Genomic DNA, 21,828 nt, shown 5'->3' with positions numbered 1-21,828 from the left:
CTGCGCAGGACCGGCTGGCGGAGGCAATGTGGCTGCACCTGGCTGCGGGCCGCACTTCTGACTTCCAGACCCCACTCTCAGCACCAGGTGGCCTCCACCGAGTTGACAACCTCTCTCTGACTCTGAATTTTGGTCTGAAAGTGGAAACAGTAACACTACCTACCTCACATGCTATAAGGACTCAATGAGAATCCACATAAGGTCCTTAAAACCTGACTGAACCACAGCAAATGCTCACTAAATCGAACTTGTTGCAAAAGCAGTAATAGGGTTTTCCACTTGAAATGATTTAAGTAACAGAAAACTTCTCCCTCACCTGTCACTCTTCCGACCCAGTCAGTGGAATAGGCCCTCCGCACAAATGAAAAATATGGGCAGCAGCAGCCACCAGGGTGATACAGGGGTTCAGCAGGTAGAGGCAGGGCCTGCTCCTATGCTAATTGCTCATTTAGCTTAAAAAATATCTTTATTGAAGGTAAATAACACAATAAACAATTACAATTTGATACACTCTGACATATTATACACCTATGAAACCACCACCTCAGTTAAGGTAATGGACACATCTACACCCCCAAAAGTCTCCTTGTGTCCCTCTGTAACCCCACCCCCGACGCCCAGGCAACCACGAATCTGCTTTCTGTCACTACACGTAAGTTTGCATCTTCTAGAGTTTTATATACGTGGAATCATACAGTATGTACTTCTCTGTGGTCTGGCTTCGCTCCCTCAGCATGGTTACTTTGAGATGCATCCATGCTGTTGCATGTCTTTACATGGACGTCTGCCCTCGTTTCTCTTGGGTAAACACCTAGGAGTGGAAAGGCTGGATCATACACAGCAAGCATACGTTTAACCTATTAAGAAACTGCTGAACTGTTTTCAACACGGTTGCACCATTTTTCATGCCCACCATCAGTGCATGAGAGTCCAGCGCCTGCACACCCTCGGCAGCACGTGATATGGTCAGTCTTTTCCATTTTAGCCACTGTAATAGGTGGTTAGTGGTGTCTTGTGTGTTTTTTTTTTTTAATAAATTTATTTACTTTATTTATTTTATTTTTGGCTGCGTTGGGTCTCTGTTGCTGCACGCGGGCCCCTCGCTGGTTGTGGCGAGCAAGGGCCACTCTCCGCTGTGGTGCGCAGGCTTCTCACTGTGGTGGCCTCTCCCGTTGGGAGCACGGGCTCTAGGCGCATGGGCTTCAGTAGTTGTGGCGCACGGGCTTAGTGCTCCGCGGCATGTGGGATCCTCCCAGACCAGGGCTCAAACCCGTGTCCCCTGCACTGGCAGGCAGACTCCCAACCACTGAGCCACCAGAGAAGCCCCTTGACATGGACCATTTTTAAAGTCATTATTGAATTTTGTTACAATATTGCTTCTGTTTTGGTTTTTTGGCCACAAGGCATGTGGGATCTTAGCTCCCCAACCAGGGATCGAACCTGCACTCCCTGCATTGAAAGGCGAAGTCTTAACCACTGGATGGCCAGGGAAGTCCCCTCGTTGTGGTTTTAATTTGCATTTCCCTGATGGCTAATGATTTTTCACGTGCTCATCTGCCATCTCTCTATATTCTCTGGTGAAGTCTCTGTTCAAATCACTTGCTTTTTTTTCCGGTTGTTATTTTCTTAATATTGAATTTTAAGAGTTCTTTACTTATTCTGGACATAAGTTACCTAGAAGACATGTGATCTGCTAGTATTTTCTGCCAGTCTGTGGCTTGTCTTTTCATTCTCTTAACAGTGTCTTTGACGGAGGAGATATTTTTAAATTTGATGAAGTCCAATTTATAAATGTTCTCTTTAATGAACTGTGTCTTTGATGTCATTAAGAAATCCTTGCCTAACCCAAAGTCTCAACGATTTTCTGTTTTTTTTTAGATGTTTTCTAGTGTTAGGTTGTGTCTGATTCATTTTGAGTTAATTTTTGTCTATGGAGTCAAGTTTACCTTTTACATATGGATACCCAACTGTTCAAGCACCTAATTCATTCATTTTAGTCTTGTTTTTTAATTTAAAATTATTTCAGGGACTTCCCTGGTGGCGCAGTGGTTAGGAAGCCGCCTGTCAATGCAGGGGACATGGGTTCGAGCCCTGGTCCGGGAAGATCCCACATGCCGCGGAGCAACTAAGCCCGTGTGCCACAACTACTGAGCCTGTGCTCTCTAGCCCGCGAGCCACAACTACTGAAGCCCACGTGCCTAGAGCCCGTGCTCTGCAACAAGAGAAGCCACTGCAATGAGAAGCCCACGCACCGCAACAAAGAGTAGCCCCTGCTCGCTGCAACTAGAGAAAGCCCGGGTGCAGCAACGAAGACCCAACGCAGCCAAAAAATAAATAAATTTTTAATAAATAAATAAATAAATAATTTCAACTTACAAAGAGTTGCAAGAATAATACAAAGAACTGGATACCCTTGCCCAGATTCACCGCCAACACTGTGACACATTTATTGCCCCCATTTCATAAAAACATATTGGAATTTTTTTCTGAATTGTGTGGCCTCACCTTTATCTGTATGATCTGCTGGTATTCCAACCAAGATTTGATTTGCAAAAGGGGCTCTTCTGCTTTCTACTGAAAGAAGTTGGAGAAACACTGCTCTTGTCCAGAATGTGGACCATCATCTCTGGGACCTTAACCCTTCATGCTGAACACTGGATGAAGACTTTGAAGAGAAAACCCTTCTCTGGATCAATTTGTTTGAAAACAACTTTGAGCTTAAAAATGAGAGATGGGCAAAACTGTAACAAAAACCAGGTTCTTAAAAAAAAAGAAACCCTGAAGAAATTTAAATATTGTACTTTAAAAACTGGTAAGAATCAATTACGTCAAAATTACCTTAATTCCGAAGTGCTTCTGGTCTGGTCTCCAAAACATGTAAAATTGTCTGCAACAGAGAAAAGGCTGTATTTGCACTGATTCAGGTTGTGAGGCACAAATATTCCATACATTTTAAGAAGCACATAATTCCGCCCCTTCCCCATCACCATTTCTTGCCTCCAAATCACTTTACTTATTAGTACTTTGTATTAACTTAGTGGTAAGTTTTTCGGTGTGGAAAACAAGAAATCTGATCTCAATTTCTTTAAAAAAAAAAAGAAAAATCCTTAGAAATGCCTCAGGGAAAATACCTTGAATTAAACTGAAAAGCATCAGGGGGAAGGGGTGTTTAGAATCCTGTTACTACAAAAATTATAGTAACAGCAACAGAAAAAAACACTGCAATTCAAGAAGCTTCTAAGAGTAACCTTCCCCAGACTTCCCCGTCTGGCCCGCAGAGGATCTCATGTGAATGTCAAAGAAGCCACGGGCTGACTGTTCCCTAAGTGCAGGCAAGTCAACCTGGGCACATCTCCAGCCCATCCCTCTGGCCCAGTCCAGCTGCTGCGGTGCCGTCCAAAGATGCGGCCCTGGGTGTCCAGGAGGCCAGAGCAGCAGACACAGCAACGAGCCTCTGGACTTGCCTCTCATCACACTGCAGCCAGTGCAAAAAAATATTTACTTCTATATTTCTTCTGAAATACCTGCTTGTTCTTTCCCAGAAACTAAATTTCAATACACTTAAAGATGTTCTGGGTAATCTCTCCAAAATACTCTGTGAAAAGGCCGCTTTTGGACATTTCACAGGTTACCTCTTGTCTATTGATCAATTCTCTATTAAGTTTACAAACTCAGTGCATGCCTCTAACCTGGGGGTCAGGAGAGGCATCAACAAGCTGACGTCCCCCAGTTGAACTATGAATTCTAAGGCATTTATTTATAACAAAATAGTTTTGTTTTCGAATTATGCTCGAATGCTGCTTATGTTATAAGCAAGCACATACTTTTCTGGCAGTAAAAGTGGGCATGGAAGAAAACAGTGTGGTGGTTCCTCAAAAAGTTAAACACAGAATCACCATACAACCCAGCAATTCTACTTGTAGGTATACGTCCAAAAGAACTGAAAACAGGTATTCAATACATGTACACATATGTTCACAGAAGCACTATTCACAACAGCCGAAAGGTGGCAACAGCCCAAATGTCCATCAACAGATGAATGCATAAACAAAATGTGGTACACCCACACAATGGAATCTTATTCATCCATAAAAAGGAATGAAGTACTGAAACACGTACAACATGGATGGTCCTTGAAAACATTACACTACGTGAAGAAGCCAGACACAAAAGGTCACATATTGTATGATTCTGTTTATGTGAAATATCCAGAACACACAAATCCACGGAGACAGAATGCAGTAGCTGCCAGGGGCTCTGTGTGCGATGGACAACTGCTCGACGGATACAGGGATCCTTCTGGGGTGACAAAAATGTTTTGGAATTAGGTAGAGGCAGTGGCTGCACAACACTGTGAATTACTAAAATGCCACTGAATTGTTCACTTTAAAATGGTTTTGTTATATGAATTTTACCTCGGGGTGGGGGGAGGAATAAGTGCTGTTAAAGGTACTTGAAAAAACCAGACCAAACCAGTGGGTGTGGAAGAAGTTGGAGACACGGGCAAACTACGGCTCTCGCCCCCATGAACCCTCTGAGCCGGGCTCCCAGGAGTGCACACCCAAGGCTTCATGAAGCCATCAAACTGAAAGCCGGGGAATCTCAACCTTGGCACAACTGACGGTTTTTTTTTACATTTATTATTTTATTTATTTATTTATTTATTATTTTCGGCTGCGTTGGGTCTTCGTTGCTGCGCACGGTCCTTCTCTAGTTGCAGTTGAGCGGGGGCTACTCTTCGTTGCGGTGCGCGGGCTTCTCACTGCGGTGGCTTCTCTTGTTGTGGAGCACGGGCTCTAGGCGCGCGGGCTTCAGTAGCTGTGGCACGCGGGCTCTAGAGCGCAGGCTCAGTAGTTGTGGCGCATGGGCTTAGTTGTTCTGCAGCATGTGGGATCTTCCCGGACCAGGGCTCGAACCCGTGTCCCCTGCAATTGGCAGGCGGATTCTTAACCACTGTGCCACCAGGGAACCCCCACAACTGACATTTTAGATTGGCTTGTTCTCTGTGGTGGGGGCCGTCCTGTCTTCTGTAGGATATTCAGCAGCTGGCCGGCCTCAGCATCCCCTTCCCCAGCTGTGACAACCCCAAATTTCCAGACACCACTAGATGTCCCATGGGGAGAGCAATACTAGCCCCAGGTGAGAGCCACTCCTTTAAGGAAACTGTCACAATCACCCCGATCTCCAAATGTAAGTCCTTTCACGTATTTTCCACATCAAGAGACAGACAGAAGAAAGTAAAATAGAAAAATGTATCATCGTTTGCTCTAATTCAAAGGCCTAGATTGCCTTGTGGCTCAAGGCATGAAACAAAGTTCAAGCTCCCTTTTCTTTGGAAGAGAAGACAGGGAGCTAACTCCCAGAGAGCACTGACCCTCCAGCTCACAGAGGATGCTGAGAGCACCACCAAACCACCTCCCCCTGATTCACATGGACAGCTGTCTGGACTCATTTCTAGCTAAAAATAAGACCCAAGTGGGGGTCTTTTTCTGACTGCCCAGCCCACAGAACCCAGCATAGAGAACAAGACCACTGTCTTAGACAGCAGCACACATTCATGTGATCCTAAACTAGGGGTACCACTTTTACAGAAAATCAGAAAACCAGGGATTTAAAAAACCAAAGGCTACATTTTACAAAGCTACCACACCTACTAGAGGCAAAAGGTACAGTGGCAACTGAGCCCCACCTTTAGACCCCTAAGGGCTGAGCACACTAGACTGATGAGCCTGGCTGACGGGTTTCCAGGGCCCACAGGGGAGGTGGCAGCGCATGGCCAGACAGTCAGGAGAAAAGACGGTTCTCAGGCAGCAGGCTGGCAGGGAGGACGCTCCATGGTTACTCTGAAGCCCAGCCATGACGGGTGCTGCTATAGAGTGGAAGTAAGGGGTGGCATGAGTACATGCTGAATTTTTCTCTATTTAACGTTCTTAGAAAGAGACCCAGTTAGAAAGACAAGTTGGAGGAAGATACAAACCTAAAATTCAAGAAAAAGGTACAACCGTTTATAGACCAATTTTTAGTCAAATTTTAAATATGTGAAATAAAATTCAAATCACAGATTTAACAGAGTAACAACTCTATCATGATTTTTATGAGCAAACCAAACACTTTTAATATTCCAAATAAACAATGCCTCGCCTACCCCGACACTGCTTTTAGACCATCTTCCTTTGGCCGGTGGCAGCCTCCTGGAAGGAGGGCATGAGCCCTGTATCCCTCCCTCTTATCCTCTGTACACGGTCTGCCTATGCAAACCCGTGCCGCACAAAGCTTCCAGACCACTCCCTCACAGAGGGACCAGACAGCCGCACACCACACCCTCCCTGCCCAGTACTGCTTCAGGCTGCCTCTGGCTGCACCTCAAACACTAGTCTTTGAAGTCTACCCAATACCTTGGCTTAATTTTAAGTGATTTATGGGTCAAATCCCTTGACCATCCATTCATTCAACAACTATTCCCATGCTTATAATGTGAGATAGTGTGCTAACGCTGAAAACACATGTCAACAACCAGGTATGTGAGCCACCTACATGGGTCTTACAGTCTAGTGGAGAAAGCATGAAAAATTATCCTATGAGGTACAGAGAGAAAAAAGAGAGAGGGACTGTACCAATACAAACTAAACTAATAAAAATCAAGAAGGGCTACTTTCTACAGACCTCCAATTATAAAATAAGACATGGCATGTAATATACAGCATAAGGAATATGGTCAGTAATTATCGTGATAGCTTTTGTATGGGGACAGAGGGTTACTAGACTTATCGTGGGGATCATGTCATAATGTATACAAGCGTCACACCACTATGTACTGCACCTGAAACTAACGTAATATTGTACATCGACGTCCTTCGGTTAAAAGGAAAGGGCTAGTTTCACACAGAGCTGTGTGGTACGGGCACAGTCCTGGAAATGCACGCACAGGCCAGGACCCCGAGGTTCAGAGAGCAGAGCGCTGAAGCAGGTGTGCAGCTGACCCGACCCCGGCTCTGGGGTCAGAGGGAACGGGCCCTGCCCCCAGCCCAGAGAGGCCACTGCACAAAAGCTGGGATGGACTCCGAGCCCTTCTCAGTGGCCAGGGGCACCACAGTCTGCTCAAGGCGCTCAAGAGCCAAGGCAGTTCTATTCCCACGATTTTTTTTTTTTTTTTTTTTTGGCTGCGTTGGGTCTTGGTTGCTGCGCGTGGGCTCTTCTCTAGTTGCGGCGAGTGGGGGCTACTCTTCGTTGCGGTGCGTGGGCTTCTCATTGCGGTGGCTTCTCTTGTTGCGGAGCACAGGCTCTAGGTGCATGGTCTTCAGTAGTTATGGCACACGGGCTCTGCAGTTGTGGCGCACGGGCTTAGTTGCTCCGCGGCATGTGGGATCTTTCCCGCACCAGGGATCGAACACGTGTCCCCTGCGTTGGCAAGCGGATTCTTAACCACTGCGCCACCAGGGAAGCCATGTTCCCAGGATTTTATTAGGCTAATATCGCTAGAGCAGATTTTAAAAGATGGAATTATTATATGTCAAAGATTAGGCACTTTAAGGCTCCTGATAAGATCAACTGAGCCTATGTTTTGATTCAGTACAGTTGTTAATTTAGCAATATTAAATCTCTCTGTGATGAACTTCTTTGTACACACATAATCTAGTATCATGAGATTTTAAGTATCAAATACTAGCATTTGTATGAGTATTGTTATTCCAACATTTTTCAAAATCTAAAAACTGAGTCCTCTTGAGATATACCTAGAGAAGTCCTTTACTGGGGACATTAAAATTTCAAATCAAGCAAAGGTACGCCTGTTGGGAATGATTCCTTCTATATCCACATAACCCCACACATATGCCCTGTTACTTATCTGTAATTCTGAGATCCCTAAACCCGGCCAGAACAGACATAAGGGCATTAACTAGCCTGTATCCTGTTCAGTGTGAACAGTCATACATTTTATCACAAGCTTTAAGGTGTCTGATTATAAGTCCTGCTGGGGGCACTGTGCATGTGTGATATACACACCACTTCAACTTTCTAAACCCTGAAAAAGGCTGAATTCTAGAACACATCCAGTCCTAAGAGTTTTGCATAAAGGACTGGGGGCTTGTAAGAGACAAAGTAAACTTCTCAGTTCTGAATAATTCTCTAGTACAAACCTGTCCTGAAGAGGCAGAATGTGAAATGATAATGTGAAGGAGGTCCCCTAGCCAAATTTAGGAATAAATCTGAGGGTAAAAAGGAATAATAATTATAACAGAATATATATTACTGAAAAAAAAATGAACACACAAGTACACAATAACACTCGAATAATAAATAAAACAGAAAGAAACAAGAAGAAAGGTGAAGTTTTTCTTTAAAAGCTTTTCTACAAACAAATATAGAAGGAATGACAGGTTTAGGGCTCTGGAGTAGCCGCAGATGCAGGCAAAGACCACCCACCTGGGGGTGCTGAAATCAGTGGGTGAAAGTGTGTGAAGTTACAAGGAAGTCACAAGGACTAAAACTATCACTCACAGATTATTTCTTCACTGTAAAAAGGAAAAGTTATTACAATTAAGAAATCTGGGGCTTCCCTGGTGGCGCAGTGGTTAAGAATCCATCTGTCAACGCAGGGGACACGTGTTCGATCCCTGGTCCAGGAAAGATCCCACACGCCGCGGAGCAACTAAGCCCGTGCGCCACAACTACTGAGCCTGCGCTCTAGAGCCCGCGAGCCACAACTACTGAGCCTGCACTCTACAGCCTGCGAGCCACAACTACTACCCGCCCGCATAGAGCCCGTGCTCCGCAACAAGAGAAGCCACCGCAATGAGAAGCCCGTGCACCGCAACGAAGAGTAGCCCCAGCTCGCCGCAACTAGAGAAAGCCCGCGCAGCAACAAGACCCAACACAGCCAAAAATAAATAAATAGATAGATAGATAGATAGATAGATAGATAGATAGATAGAAAGAAAAGAAAAGAAATCTGGTGTCATCACCTTAATCAAGAGATTAAATGTAGTATTACCAATAATGGAACAAACCAAGATTAGGGATCTCATGATATGATGAGAAGTACAGCTCACCTATGGGGCATTTTTGCCAAAAGTATTTTGCCTGTATCCAATCATGAGGAAATAATTTGTAAAAATCCAGAATGTGAGACATTACAAGTAACTGACCTGAACTCTTCAAAACTGCCAATGTTAACGACAGACAAAAAGGTGGGAAGAGTGCTCAAGATGTAGTGACCCTCAGGAGACAAGATAACAAAATGTGCAACACATGAACTTGATTAAACCCTGAATTTGAATAAAGGGCATGAAGACATTCTGAAGAAAACTGAAGAAATCTAAATGTGGACTTGGATTAGGCATTAGTGAATCAATGTTAGGATTTGGGGTATAACAAAACTACTGTGGATATGTAAAAGAACATCCTTGTTCTTGGGACAGGCTGGAGTTGTAAAGAATAAAGTATCATGACACAACAATCAAATGGTTCACCAAAAAAGCAGAGAGAGAGAAAGAAAATGTTACAAATTACTCAACCTTGGTGAAAGGTACAGAATGTTCACTGACCTATTCTTTCAACTTTCTGTAGCTTCAAAAGTTATTCAAAATTAAAAGCTGGGGAAGGGAAATACTATGGCCAACAAAGGGCAAATACAGATTTTAAAAATATGCCCTTGCAGTGATCCAATGAAAGATGGGATGACTTGAAGATAAAGTCAGAGAAAATAACTTATTTTATAACTATTTTTTTTGACTTTTCCACTGACCAATACAGTAAGAAAAAGCTTTAGTAGCTGGAACACTTGGTACAACCTCAAGATTTAATGACTCAATCAATGCATTTTGATTTTTAAGAGTGTACTTTTAAAAAAAGATGAATTAACATTTAACTTTTAATTTTTCATATTTAATTAATTTTTATTCATTTTAACAGTGTTTTGTTATTTTTCTCAGGCTGGCTAGAGGTTTATCAATATGATTTTTTCAAAGGACCAATTTTCAGTTTCACGGATTTTTCCTACTGTGTTTCTGCTTTCAGTTTCACAAAATTCTGCTCATTGTCATTATTTTCTTCCTTGTGCTTGTTTTGAAATCAATGTGCTCTTCTTTTAGTTTCTTAAGGTAGAAGCTTAGGCTGGTGAGACCTTTTCTGTTTTCTGTAGTAAGCATTTAATTCTACAGATTCCCCTATAAGCACTGCTTTCACCAGGCCCCACAAATGTTGATATGTTTTGTTTTCACTTTCATTCAAATTAAGATTTTCAAGTTTCCCTTACGATGTCATCTTTAATTTTCAACTACCTGGGGACTTTCCAGACAGCGTTCTGTTACTGTTCTCTAATTTAACTCCACTGCAATCACAGCTACTGTCTAGCCCCTGACAGGTCCAACTGCTGGGTCCTCCTCAAGTCTGGCTTCCATTGATTCATCTCTTAACAACAGATCACTTTCTGTGTATCACATATAATTTTTCACTGTGCACCAGAGAAAAGCAACAGAAACCAAAGTAAACAGTATCTACGCCTACGGACGGGACACCCCTTCTTCTGTGGGGCCATCAGTGCGGAAAGTTAAGTCAATCTACCCTTCAGCTGAGCTGCACGCAGATTTTGTAATCCTCAGCACGCCACAGCCTTCAGGTTTCTTCAACAGTAAACTGCCTTCACCTTCACGACACTAGAATACTGTTCTCAGAAATTATTGGCCAAAGAAGAAATATACCCCTCTCAAACCCGCTGCAAGCCGGAAGTGAGGCAGAAAAGCAAGTCATCCAACTTCTGCTCAGAATTCAGATTCACATGAAGATGAAAACAAATGTGCAGGCTGCCTCAGTTTGAGGATGAGCCTTCAACTTTATTTTGGCAGAAAGGTGGGTGTTTGCTAAACTGGAAAAAAAAAAAAAAAAAACCAACATACTGCGATAGAATATATAATAAGGACTCCCCCAAAGTTAACGTTCTGATCCACACGGTACACATGGTCTTTGGCAGAGAACACACCTTGCCCCACAGCCACAAAGGCTCCCTTAACCCCGTTTCCCAGGAGGCTGGGGCTCTGCCTTGCTTCCACTCGTGTGTCCAGAGGTTCCTTAATGAATACCTTCAGGTGCTACATTGGATGTTCTGTACAAAGCTTGGACTTGCCTGTAGAACACTGCCAGCCACATTCCCAGCATCAAACCACACAGTGATTTCATACAGTGACACATCAAGAATCTCATGTCTGCACCACCTGCTTCTCATGCATTGTGAAAATGAAAGAACACACTGGGGCTGCAGTTTCCACCATCACAGTCTGGGAACCAGCTCTGTATGAAGGTGCACCAGGGGCAGGAGAGGCGCACAGGAACACTTGTGATGCTCCTACCTAAAACAGTTTTGGCTAACCCTAGCTGCTGAATAATAAGCTTCTAACCATGCTCAGTTGTTGTTTTTTTTTTAATTAATTAATTAATTTTTGGCTGCGTTGGGTCTTTGTTGCTGTGCGTGGGCTTTCTCTAGTTGCGGCGAGCAGGGGCTACTCTTCGTTGCGGTGCATGGGCTTCTCATTGCGGTGGCTTTTCTTGTTGCGGAGCACGGGCTCTAGGTGCGCGGGCTTCAGTAGTTGTGGCTCGCAGGCTCTAGAGTGCAGGCTCAGTAGTTGTGGCGCACGGGCTTAGTTGCTCCGCGGCATGTAGGATCTTTCCCGGACCAGGGCTCTAACCCGTGTCCCCTGCATTGGCAGGTGGATTCTTAACCACTGCGCCATCAGGGAAGCCCTCAATTGTTTTTTAAATTATCCCGTATTTTCTTGTGTTCATTAAAAGCTTAAAAAAACACACACACTTCACTGTGGTTTCCATATGAGACGGTAAATCTTTGGAGGAAAAGTTATGAGGGAAACTACTTATTTTTTGCAGAAGGGTGATTAACTATGCGATATGACCTGCAAAGAGTTCCAACTGGGAATGTAAATTGATACAGCCACTATGGAGAACAGTATGGAGGTTCCTTAAAAAAGTAAAAACAGAATTACTATATGACCCAGAAATCCCAACACTGGGCATATACCCAGAGAAAACCGTAATTCAAAAAGACACATGCGGGGCTTCCCTGGTGGCGCAGTGGTTGAGAATCCGCCTGCCAATGCAGGGGACACGGGTTCGATCCCTGGTCCGGGAAGACCCCACATGCTGCGGAGCAACTAAGCCCATGCGCCACAACTACTGAGCCCATGTGCCGCAACTACTGAAGCCCATGCGCCTAGAGCCCGTGCTCCACAACGAGAGAAGCCACCGCGACGAGAAGCCAGCACACTGCAACGAAGAGTAGCCCCTGCTCGCGGCAACTAGAGAAAGCCCGCGCGCAGCAACGAAGACCCAACGCAGCCAAAAATGAATAAATAAAATAAATGTATTTATTAAAACAAAAAAAGACACATGCACCCAATGTTCATTGCAGCACTATTTACAATAGCCAGGTCATGGAAGCAACCTAAATGTCCATCAACAGAGGAATGGATAAAGAAAATATGGTACATATATACAATGGAATATTACCCAGACATAAAAAGGGACGAAATTGGGTCATTTGCAGAGACGTGGATGGATCTAGAGACTGTCATACAGAGTGAAGTAAGTCAGAAAGGGAAAAACAAATATCGTATATTAACGCATATATGTGGAACCTAGAAAAATGGTACAGGTGAACCGGTTTGCAGGGCAGAAATAGACACACAGACGTAGAGAACGTACGGACACCACGGGGGGAAAGTGGCGGGGGTGGTGGTCGTGGTGGGATGAATTGGGAGATTGGGATTGACATGTATACACTAACATGTATAAAATGGATAACTAATAAGAACCTGCTGTATAAAAATATAAAATAAAATTCAAAAAAAAAAGAAAAAGAGCTCCAACTTTTTCCCCAACTTTGGTCTGCCTAGGAAAATAGCTCAAATTTTGCAATAAAAAACTAACTTTACTATCAAGCACAGTAGTAACTGCTGAACATTTGGCATGTTTTGGGGGGAAGAAGTATGCAAATACAGCCAGGGATACATCAATATGGGAAAATGGATAGAAGCAGCAACATGCTCAGAGCACTTTAAATCCAATACAGAAACAGGAGGCACAACCATGGCACTGACAGTCTCCTCCCAGGGCTGCCTGTATTTCCAGACTGAAACGATGCGCCAAGCGCCCAGCACAATGACTGAAGAGACACTGAAATCAAGCTACATCATGTTTCAGAACTCCAGAAGCAAAAGTAAGATTCTAAAAGCTTCCAGATGGAAAAAATCGGTGGTATACAAAGGATTAAGAATCAACAGCTCTGAATTCCCAACAGCAACACTGGAAACTGGGAGAAAACAGAGCAATGTCCTGAACTAATTCCAAGCAAGAATTGTATACTCAAAATTATCAATCCTAAGGTCAGAATAAAGACATACAAAGTCTAGGAAGCTACTAAAGGATATTTTCCCCCAAAAGGGGAAAAAATGAGGAAGACATCATCACATCTGGAACTCAGGAGATCCAGAGGAAACATGATTTCCTTCTCTTTCTTTTGCGGACCTTAGATTCGGTGGTTAATGCGCTCTTTGATACAGTAATGATATTCCGATACAGTGACCATCCCAGAAGGTCTGACCCACATGGCACTCACGTGTGTTATCAGGCACTGCTCTGAGCACTGTGCCTGCTGTTCCTCTAAGGCCCACAGCAATTTAATGAGCAAGCCTTAGGAGTGTACCCACTATGTTACGCATAGCTAAACTGATAGAGCCTAAGACCCCAAACTAGATTTTAAACATGTATCTGGAAAAAAGACATAGGTCAAATTATTGTTAACCAACCCTAAAATTTATCAGGTACTTACTACATGCTACATGTAGCATGTAGTCAAATTATTGTTAACCAACCCTAAAATTTATCAGGTACTTACTAAACGCTATGCTCCTAAGCACTTTATACACATCATCTGATTAATTCCTCAATAACCCAACGAGTACATACTGTTATCATCATTCCTTGTCATTTCAATTCTGTAAAATTACAGAAAAGATAGCTCAGGCAAAGAAAGGTCAGTAACTAACTCAAAGTTGAACAAAGAGCAAGAGGCACAGTTAGCACTGCACCCAGTGAAGGGACTCAAGCCCAGGGGCTTACGTTGGCTCTAAACTTACTGTCATTTTAAAATAATAAGTCCGTGTACATTTTCTAAAAAGAAAGAAAATCAGATACAAAAACTAAATTTGTCCCTTTGCTCTGAATGTCCTTTGGCCTCTCTTCCCCTCTGCCAGGAAACAGCACTCAACCTTAGAGACAGAGCTTTATTAAACCTTCCTGACTGCCCCTCTCCCCAACTACCCAGCCTCCCTCCTGTTCTCTGACCCACTGCCATGTTCCCATCCTACTAGGCTGTAAGCAAGGATTGTGCCTTGCCTTCACCGCTGCTTTGGACACTTTGCTTTGGAGCGGAGGGGTCTGTCACCTTACAGACCACCTTTTCTAAGAGCTGCCCCCATTGTTCCTCCTCCAAACCCTGGTCTTGGGATGGTCCCCTGGCTCCCACTCACCCCAGTCAGAGCTGACCACACCAAGGACGGGTACCCAGCTCAAGTCAGACCAAACAAACTGTATCCCCCAATAATGTGGAAACTGAGACTGAGAGTGCAGTGGGCTCTCTGGGTCTGGAAGTGGGACATGAACTGGAGAGCTGTGGCAGGCCGCCCTCCACAGCGTAGACTGAGCAGGAGAAAGAAGAGCAACACAGACGCACAAGAGGGGCACACTCCCCACTGTTCCTGTCCCTTCCCAGGGCCTCTGCACTCCAGTCTTATAATTAATTCTTGTTTTTTCTTTTTTTTTAATATTTGAATTTTATTTTATTTTTTTATACAGCAGGTTCTTATTAGTTATCAATTTTATACATATTACTGTATATATGTCAATCCCAATCTCCCAATTCATCCCACCACCACCACCACCCCACCCCGCTTTCCCCCCTCGGTGTCCATACATTTGTTCTCTACATCTGTGTCTCTATTTCTGCCTTGCAAACCGGTTCGTCTGTACCATTTTTCTAGATTCCACATATATGCAATAATATACGATATTTGTTTTTCCCTTTCTGACTTACTTCACTCTGCATGACAGTCTCTAGGTCCATCCACGTCTCTACATCTTCATGTTTTTTCTTAATCTGGAGCTTCAGTTGGTTGGTTTCTTGCAACCAAATAACTCTACTAAAACTACCTGTATATCATACCTACGCCAGCACCAAGCATCCATTCCCTAAGTGCTTGCAAATAAGTCCATGACCTCCTCAGTTTAGGGCTTCACCAACAGTCTCTGCAAGAGGACCCCCAAATTCCCACCTGTGTTATCTTCCAAGCCTGAACCCTTAGCCTCCAGTTACACACCCTTTGCCTCCCACCTGGGGGATGGCAGCAACAGACCCTTAGCCCCCTTACCTGACCGTATGAGCAACACCTGACATGCCAATCACCTCCTCCTCCTCGAACGCTGGGTGAGGGGATACCATTCTTTTGCTGTCCCCCATCTCCTTGCTACGCCCTTTCCTGACTGCAGGCCGATCCCTAGAATCCTGGCAGTGCAGTGCTCTAAGGGCTCAATCCCCTATCACAGTAACAGGCCTTCCTTTCCAAACCCCTGACGGTGGATTCACTGCCCACTTCCGGCACAGAAAACCCCCTCCCCCCAAGCTGCCACTCAATCCTACCCATCCCCCTGTCTCCCCCCGCCCCGGACTCCACTCCCACTGTCCGGGCCTTTGCCTAGCCTGCTATTAACTTGCTTCCCCAGCCACCTCTTTCCCTCTCCAGCCATCCTATACACCACTGCCTGATTTATCTTTCTGAAGGGCAGCTCTTGACATCTGACTCCAGTCTTCAAGTGCTCCTCCTACAGAAGAAAATCAAACTTTTTAGCCTGGCCTAGTCGAAAGCCCTTGTACCTTACCCACCATACTTCCAGGCACCCTCCCCCAGGATTCTGATTCATCGAGTCTGAGGATGGCCAAATACACGTACACAAACGCTGTGGGTGAACCTCGGGCTCTCCGCCAGATTTGGACCAAGATCTGACCACCAGTCCCTTACAGAGAAATCCGAGAAACATTAATGTATTCTTGCCTTGAAGAGTTAGAGACAACTTTTAAAAAGTAATATATTTCCCCACAGTCAAGAAAAAGGACATGCTTCCAAAACTTACCAGCTGAAGACATGAGCATCGTATTTCCTATAAAAACTGCAAAACAGAAGGCACTCTGAATTGAAGTGTTTCTGTCACTCAAATTCTAAAGCGTCTGTGATTTATGATGGGAACTGGAAAGAAGCAAGAATCATAGACACTCTGTGCCTTCAGACCATTCAGAATCCGGCAGTGCTCTTTACTGTGAAGCTCAGCTGATGTCTGTGTTTATTATGTGGTCTCTGTTAGAAAAGCATTTCGTGAACCTGTTCTTGTGCCATGCACCAGTTTAGGCCAGACTAAAGCAAGCAGGAATATTTACAGGCATACTTTGTTTTACTGCACTTCAGAGATAACTGCGTTTTTTACAAACTGAAGAGTTGTGACAGCCCCATGTTGAGCAAGTCCATCAGCGCCGTTTTTCCAACAGCAATTACTCACTTTGTGTCTCTATGTCCCATTTTGGTAATTCTTGAAATATTTCAAACTTCTTAATTATTATTATATTTGTTATAGTGTTACTACCTAATGTTACTATTATAACTCACTGAAGGATAAAACAATGATTAGCACTCTTTAGCAATAAGGTATTTTCAATTTAAGGTCTGTATGTTTTTTTAGACATAATGCTATTGCACACTTAGCAGACTACAATATAGTGTAAATACAACTTTTATATGCACTGGGAAACAACCAAAAAAGTCATGTGATTTGTTTTATTGCAATACTCGCTTAACTGTGGTAGCAGAACCGAACCAGCAGTATCCCCAAAGTATGCCTGTACTTCCAGTTTGAAAACATATAGCCATGCTATACAGCAGCACTAAAATAGGATGAACGTTTTAAATTGTTTATAAAACATTTAACAATAAATGGTCTTGATATCTGGGCTCACGTTTGTGAGCCTTCATTCATGCACTCATCACGCCTGTTTCGTGCCAGGCACTGAAGCAGGGGCTCCACACACTGACTTGTCCTTGCCACTCAAGTTTCTCACCTGCTTAAACTAAACACTGATAAACGCATCCACTTCTTATCTCTCTCTGGATGTGACAGGAGTTGCCAAATTAACTTTGTTTTCTCCATTCCTGGACTTTTACTCCAATTGCTATCCCTCTCTTAAAGGAAACCTTGTTGGTACAAAAAAGCCCAGTCATCAAAAAAGGGGTGAGAAGGGGGACCACAGTAAAGAAGCGGAAACACAACAAAGAAACGGGTATCAAAAATCTGTTTGGAGGACTTCCCTGGTGGTGCAGTGGCTAGGAATCCGCCTGCCAATGCAGGGGACACGGATTCGATCCCTGGTCCGGGAAGATCCCACATGCCGCGGAGCAACTAAGCCTGTGCGCCACAACTACTGAGCCTGTGCTCTAGAGCCCGTGAGCCACAACTACTGAGCCCACGTGCCACAATTACTGAAGCCCGTGCACCTAGAGCCCGTGTTGCACAACAAGAGAAGCCACCGCGCCACAGCAAGGAATGGCCCCCACTCAACACAACTAGAAAAAACCCCACGCAGCAACGAAGACCCAACGCAGCCAAAAAGTAAAATAAATAAACAAAAATCTGTTTGAAGGAGGATCTATATGTATCATTTTGGTCCCAGACTTTCCTTCCTAATTAAGCTTTAAGCAAGTGAATGCTCAAGATAAAATTCCTTGATCAAAGAATCATTAGTCATAGGAATTCACCAAGAAGCTTACTGAATACAAGAAAACCAAGCTTATAAGCTTATAACCAAGCTTTGGTTATTATAATAACCAAAGTTCCATCCAAGTTATTCATTAATTAGCAATGATTAAAAAGTAAATGGGAGAGAGGAACCAAGATGGCAGAGTAGAAGAACGTGCTCTCACTCCCTCTTGCGAGAACACCAGAATCACAACTAGCTGCTGGACAATCATCGACAGGAAGACACTGGAACTCACCAAAAAAGACACCCCACATCCAAAGACAAAGGAGAAGCCACAGTGAGACGGTAGGAGGGGTGCAATCACAGTAAAATCAAATCCCATAACTGCTGGGTGGGTGACTCACAGACTGGCGAACACTTATACCACAGAAGTCCACCCACTGGAGTGAAGGTTCTGAGCCCCACGTCAGGCTTCCCAACCTGGGGGTCTGGCAACAGGAGAGGAGGAATTCCTAGAGAATCAGACTTTGAAGCCTAGTGGGAATTGACTGCAGGACTTCGACAGGACTGGGGGAAACAGAGACTCCACTCTTGGAGGGCACACACAAAGTAGTGTGTGCACCGGGACCCAGGGGAAGGAGCAGTGACCCCAGAGGAGACTGAACCAGACCTACCTGCTAGTGTTGGAGGGTCTCCTGCAGAGGCAGGGGGTGGCTGTGGCTCACTGTGGGGACAAGGACACTGGCAGCAGAAGTTCTGGGAAGTACTCCTTGGCGTGAGCCCTCCCAGAGTCTGTTATTAGCCCCACCAAAGAGCCCAGGTAGGCTCCAGTGTTGGGTTGCCTCAGGCCAAACAACCAACATAGAGGGAACCCAGCCCCACCCATCAACAGTCAAGGGGATTAAAGTTTTACTGAGCTCTGCCCACCAGAGCAACGGTCAGCTCTACCCACCACCAGTCCCTCCCATCAGGAAACTTACACAAGCCTCTTAGATAGCCTCATCCACCAGAGGGCAGACAGCAGAAGCAAGAACAACTACAATCCTGCAGCCTGTGGACCAAAAACCACATTCACAGAAAGACAGACAAGATGAAAAGGCAGAGGGCTATGTACCAGATGAAGGAACAAGATAAAACCCCAGAAAAACAACTAAATGAAGTGGAGATAGGCAACCTTACAGCAAAAGAATTCAGAATAATGACAGTGAAGATGATCCAGGACCTCGGAAAAAGAATGGAGGCAAAGATCAAGAAGATGCAAGAAATGTTTAACAAAGACCTAGAAGAATTAAAGAACAAACAGAGACGAACAATACAATAACTGAAACTAAAACTACACTAGAAGGAATCAATAGCAGAATAACCTGAGGCAGAAGAACGGATAAGTGACCTGGAAGACAGAATGGCGGAAATTCACTGCTGTGGAACAGAATAAAGAAAAAAGAATGACAAGAAACGAAGACAGCCTAAGAGACCCCTTGGACAACATTAAACGCAACAACATTCGCATTATAGGGGTCCCAGAAGGAGAAGAGAGAGAGGAAGGACCAGAGAAAATATCTGAAGAGATTATAGTCAAAAACTTCCCTAACATGGGAAAGGAAACAGCCACCTAAGTCCAGGAAGCGCAGTGAGTCCCATACAGGACAAGCCCGAGGAGAAACACGCCAAGACACATAGTAATCAAATTGGCAAAAATTAAAGACAAAGAAAAATTATTGAAAGCAGCAAGGGAAAAATGACAAATAACATACAAGGAAACTCCCATAAGGTTAACAGCTGATTTCTCAGCAGAAATTCTACAAGCCAGAAGGGAGTGGCATGATATACTTAAAGTGATGAAAGGGAAGAACCTACAACCAAGATTACTCTACCCAGCAAGGATCTCATTCAGATTCGATGGAGAAATCAAAAGCTTTACAGACAAGCAAAAGCTAAGAGAGTTCAGCACCACCAAACCAGCTCTACAACAAATGCTAAAGGAAATTCTCTAAGTGGGAAACACAAGAGAAGAAAGGGACCTACAAAAACAAACCCCCTAAAATTAAGAAAATGGTAATAGGAACATACATATAGATAATTACCTTAAATGCAAATGGATTAAATGCTCCAACCAAAAGACACAGGCTTGCTGAATGGATACAAAAACAAGACCCAAATATATGCTGTCTACAAGAGACCCACTTCAGACCTAGGGACACATACAGACTGAAAGTGAGGGGATGGAAAAAGATATTCTATGCAAATGGAAATCAAAAGAAAGCTGGAGTAGCAGTACTCATATCAGATAAAATAGACTTTAAAATAAAGAATGTTACAAGAGAGAACACTACATAATGATCAAGGGATCAATCCAAGAAGATATAACAATTATAAATATATAGGCACCCAACATATGAGCACCTCAATACATAAGGCAACTGCTAACAGCTATGAAAGAGGAAATCAACAGTAACACAATAATGGTGGGGGACTTTAACACCTCACACCAATGGACAGATCATCCAAAATGAAAATAAATAAGGAAACAGAAGCTTTAAATGACACAACAGACCAAACAAATTTAATTGATATTTATAGGGCATTCCATCCAAAAACAGCAGATTACACGTTCTTCTCAAGTGTGCACGGAACATTCTCCAGGATAGATCACATCTTGGGTCACAAATCAAGCCTCAGTAAATTTAAGAAAATTGAAATCATATCAAGCATCTTTTCTGACCACAACGCTATGAGACTAGAAATGAATTACAGGGGAAAAAAACGTAAAAAACACAAACACATGGAGGCTAAACAATACGTTACTAAATAACCAAGAGATCACTGAAGAAATCAAAGAATACCTAGAGACAAATGACAATGAAAACATGATGATCCAGAACCTATGGGATGCAGCAAAAGCAGTTCTAAGAGGGAAGTTTATAGCTATACAAGCCTACCTCAAGAAATAAGAAAAATCTCAAATAAACAATCTAACCTTACACCTAAAGGAACTAGAGAAAGAAAAAGAAACAAAACCCAAAGTTAGCAGAAGGAAAGAAATCATAAAGATCACAGCAGAAATAAATGAAACAGAAACAAAGAAAACAATAGCAAAGATGAATAAACCTAAAAGCTGGTTCTTTGAGAAGATAAACAAAATTGATAAACCATTAGCCAGACTCATCAAGAAAAAGAGAGAGGACTCAAATCAATAAATATTAGAAATGAAAAAGGAGAAGTTACAACAGACACCGCAGAAATACAAAGCATCCTAAGAGACTACTACAAGCAACTCTATGCCAATAAAACGGACAACCTGGAAGAAATGGACAAATTCTTACAAAGGCATAACCTTCCAAGACTGAACCAGGAAGAAATAGAAAATATGAACATACCAATCACAAATAATGAAATTGAAACTGTGATTAAAAATCTTCCAACAAACAGAAGTCCAGGACCAGATGGCTTCCCAGGTGAATTCTATCAAACATTTAGAGAAGAGCTAACACCCATCCTTCTCAAACTCTTCCAAAAAATTGCAGAGGAAGGAACACTCCCAAACTCATTCTATGAGGCCACCATCACCCTGATACCAAAATCAGACAAACATACTACAAAAAAACAAAATTACAGACCAATATCACTGATGAATATAGATGCAAAAATCCTCAACAAAATACTAGCAAACAGAATCCAACAGCACATTAAAAGGATCATACACCATGATCAAGTGGGATTTATCCCAGGGATGCAAGGATTCAATATACGCAAATCAATCAATGTGATACACCATATTAACAAATTGAAGAATAAAAACCATATGATCATCTCAATAGATGCAGAAAAAGCTTTTGACAAAATTCAACACCCATTTATGATAAAAACTCTCCAGGAAGTGGGCTTAGACGGAACCTACCCCAACATAATAAAGGCCATATACGACAAACCCACAGCAAACTTCATTCTCAATGGTGAAAAACTGAAAGCATTTCCTCTAAGATCTGGAAGAAGACAAGGATGTCCACTCTCACCACTATTAT

General features: G+C 43.4%; 1 protein-coding gene across 3 annotated transcripts in view; it reads right to left on the bottom strand.

The window, feature by feature from the left end:
* Window positions 1-21,828, bottom strand: part of GNB1 (G protein subunit beta 1) — a 96,685-nt gene that overhangs the window by 38,290 nt on the left and 36,567 nt on the right. For 2 of the 3 annotated variants that reach the window (XM_061185123.1, XM_061185124.1), the window contains exon 1: window positions 2,839-2,887. The exons of the other annotated variant lie outside the window; for it this stretch is intronic. The gene's annotated coding sequence lies outside the window, so the exon portion shown is untranslated. Of the gene's footprint in view, window positions 1-2,838; window positions 2,888-21,828 lie in introns of those variants that run through there. 3 annotated transcript variants of the gene reach the window in all.

This window comes from Eubalaena glacialis, chromosome 3 (genome assembly GCF_028564815.1).
Source record: "Eubalaena glacialis isolate mEubGla1 chromosome 3, mEubGla1.1.hap2.+ XY, whole genome shotgun sequence".
NCBI lineage: Eukaryota > Metazoa > Chordata > Mammalia > Artiodactyla > Balaenidae > Eubalaena > Eubalaena glacialis.
The sequence above is the reverse complement of the archived record's forward strand: the minus strand, read 5'-3'. Positions and strand labels throughout refer to the sequence as shown.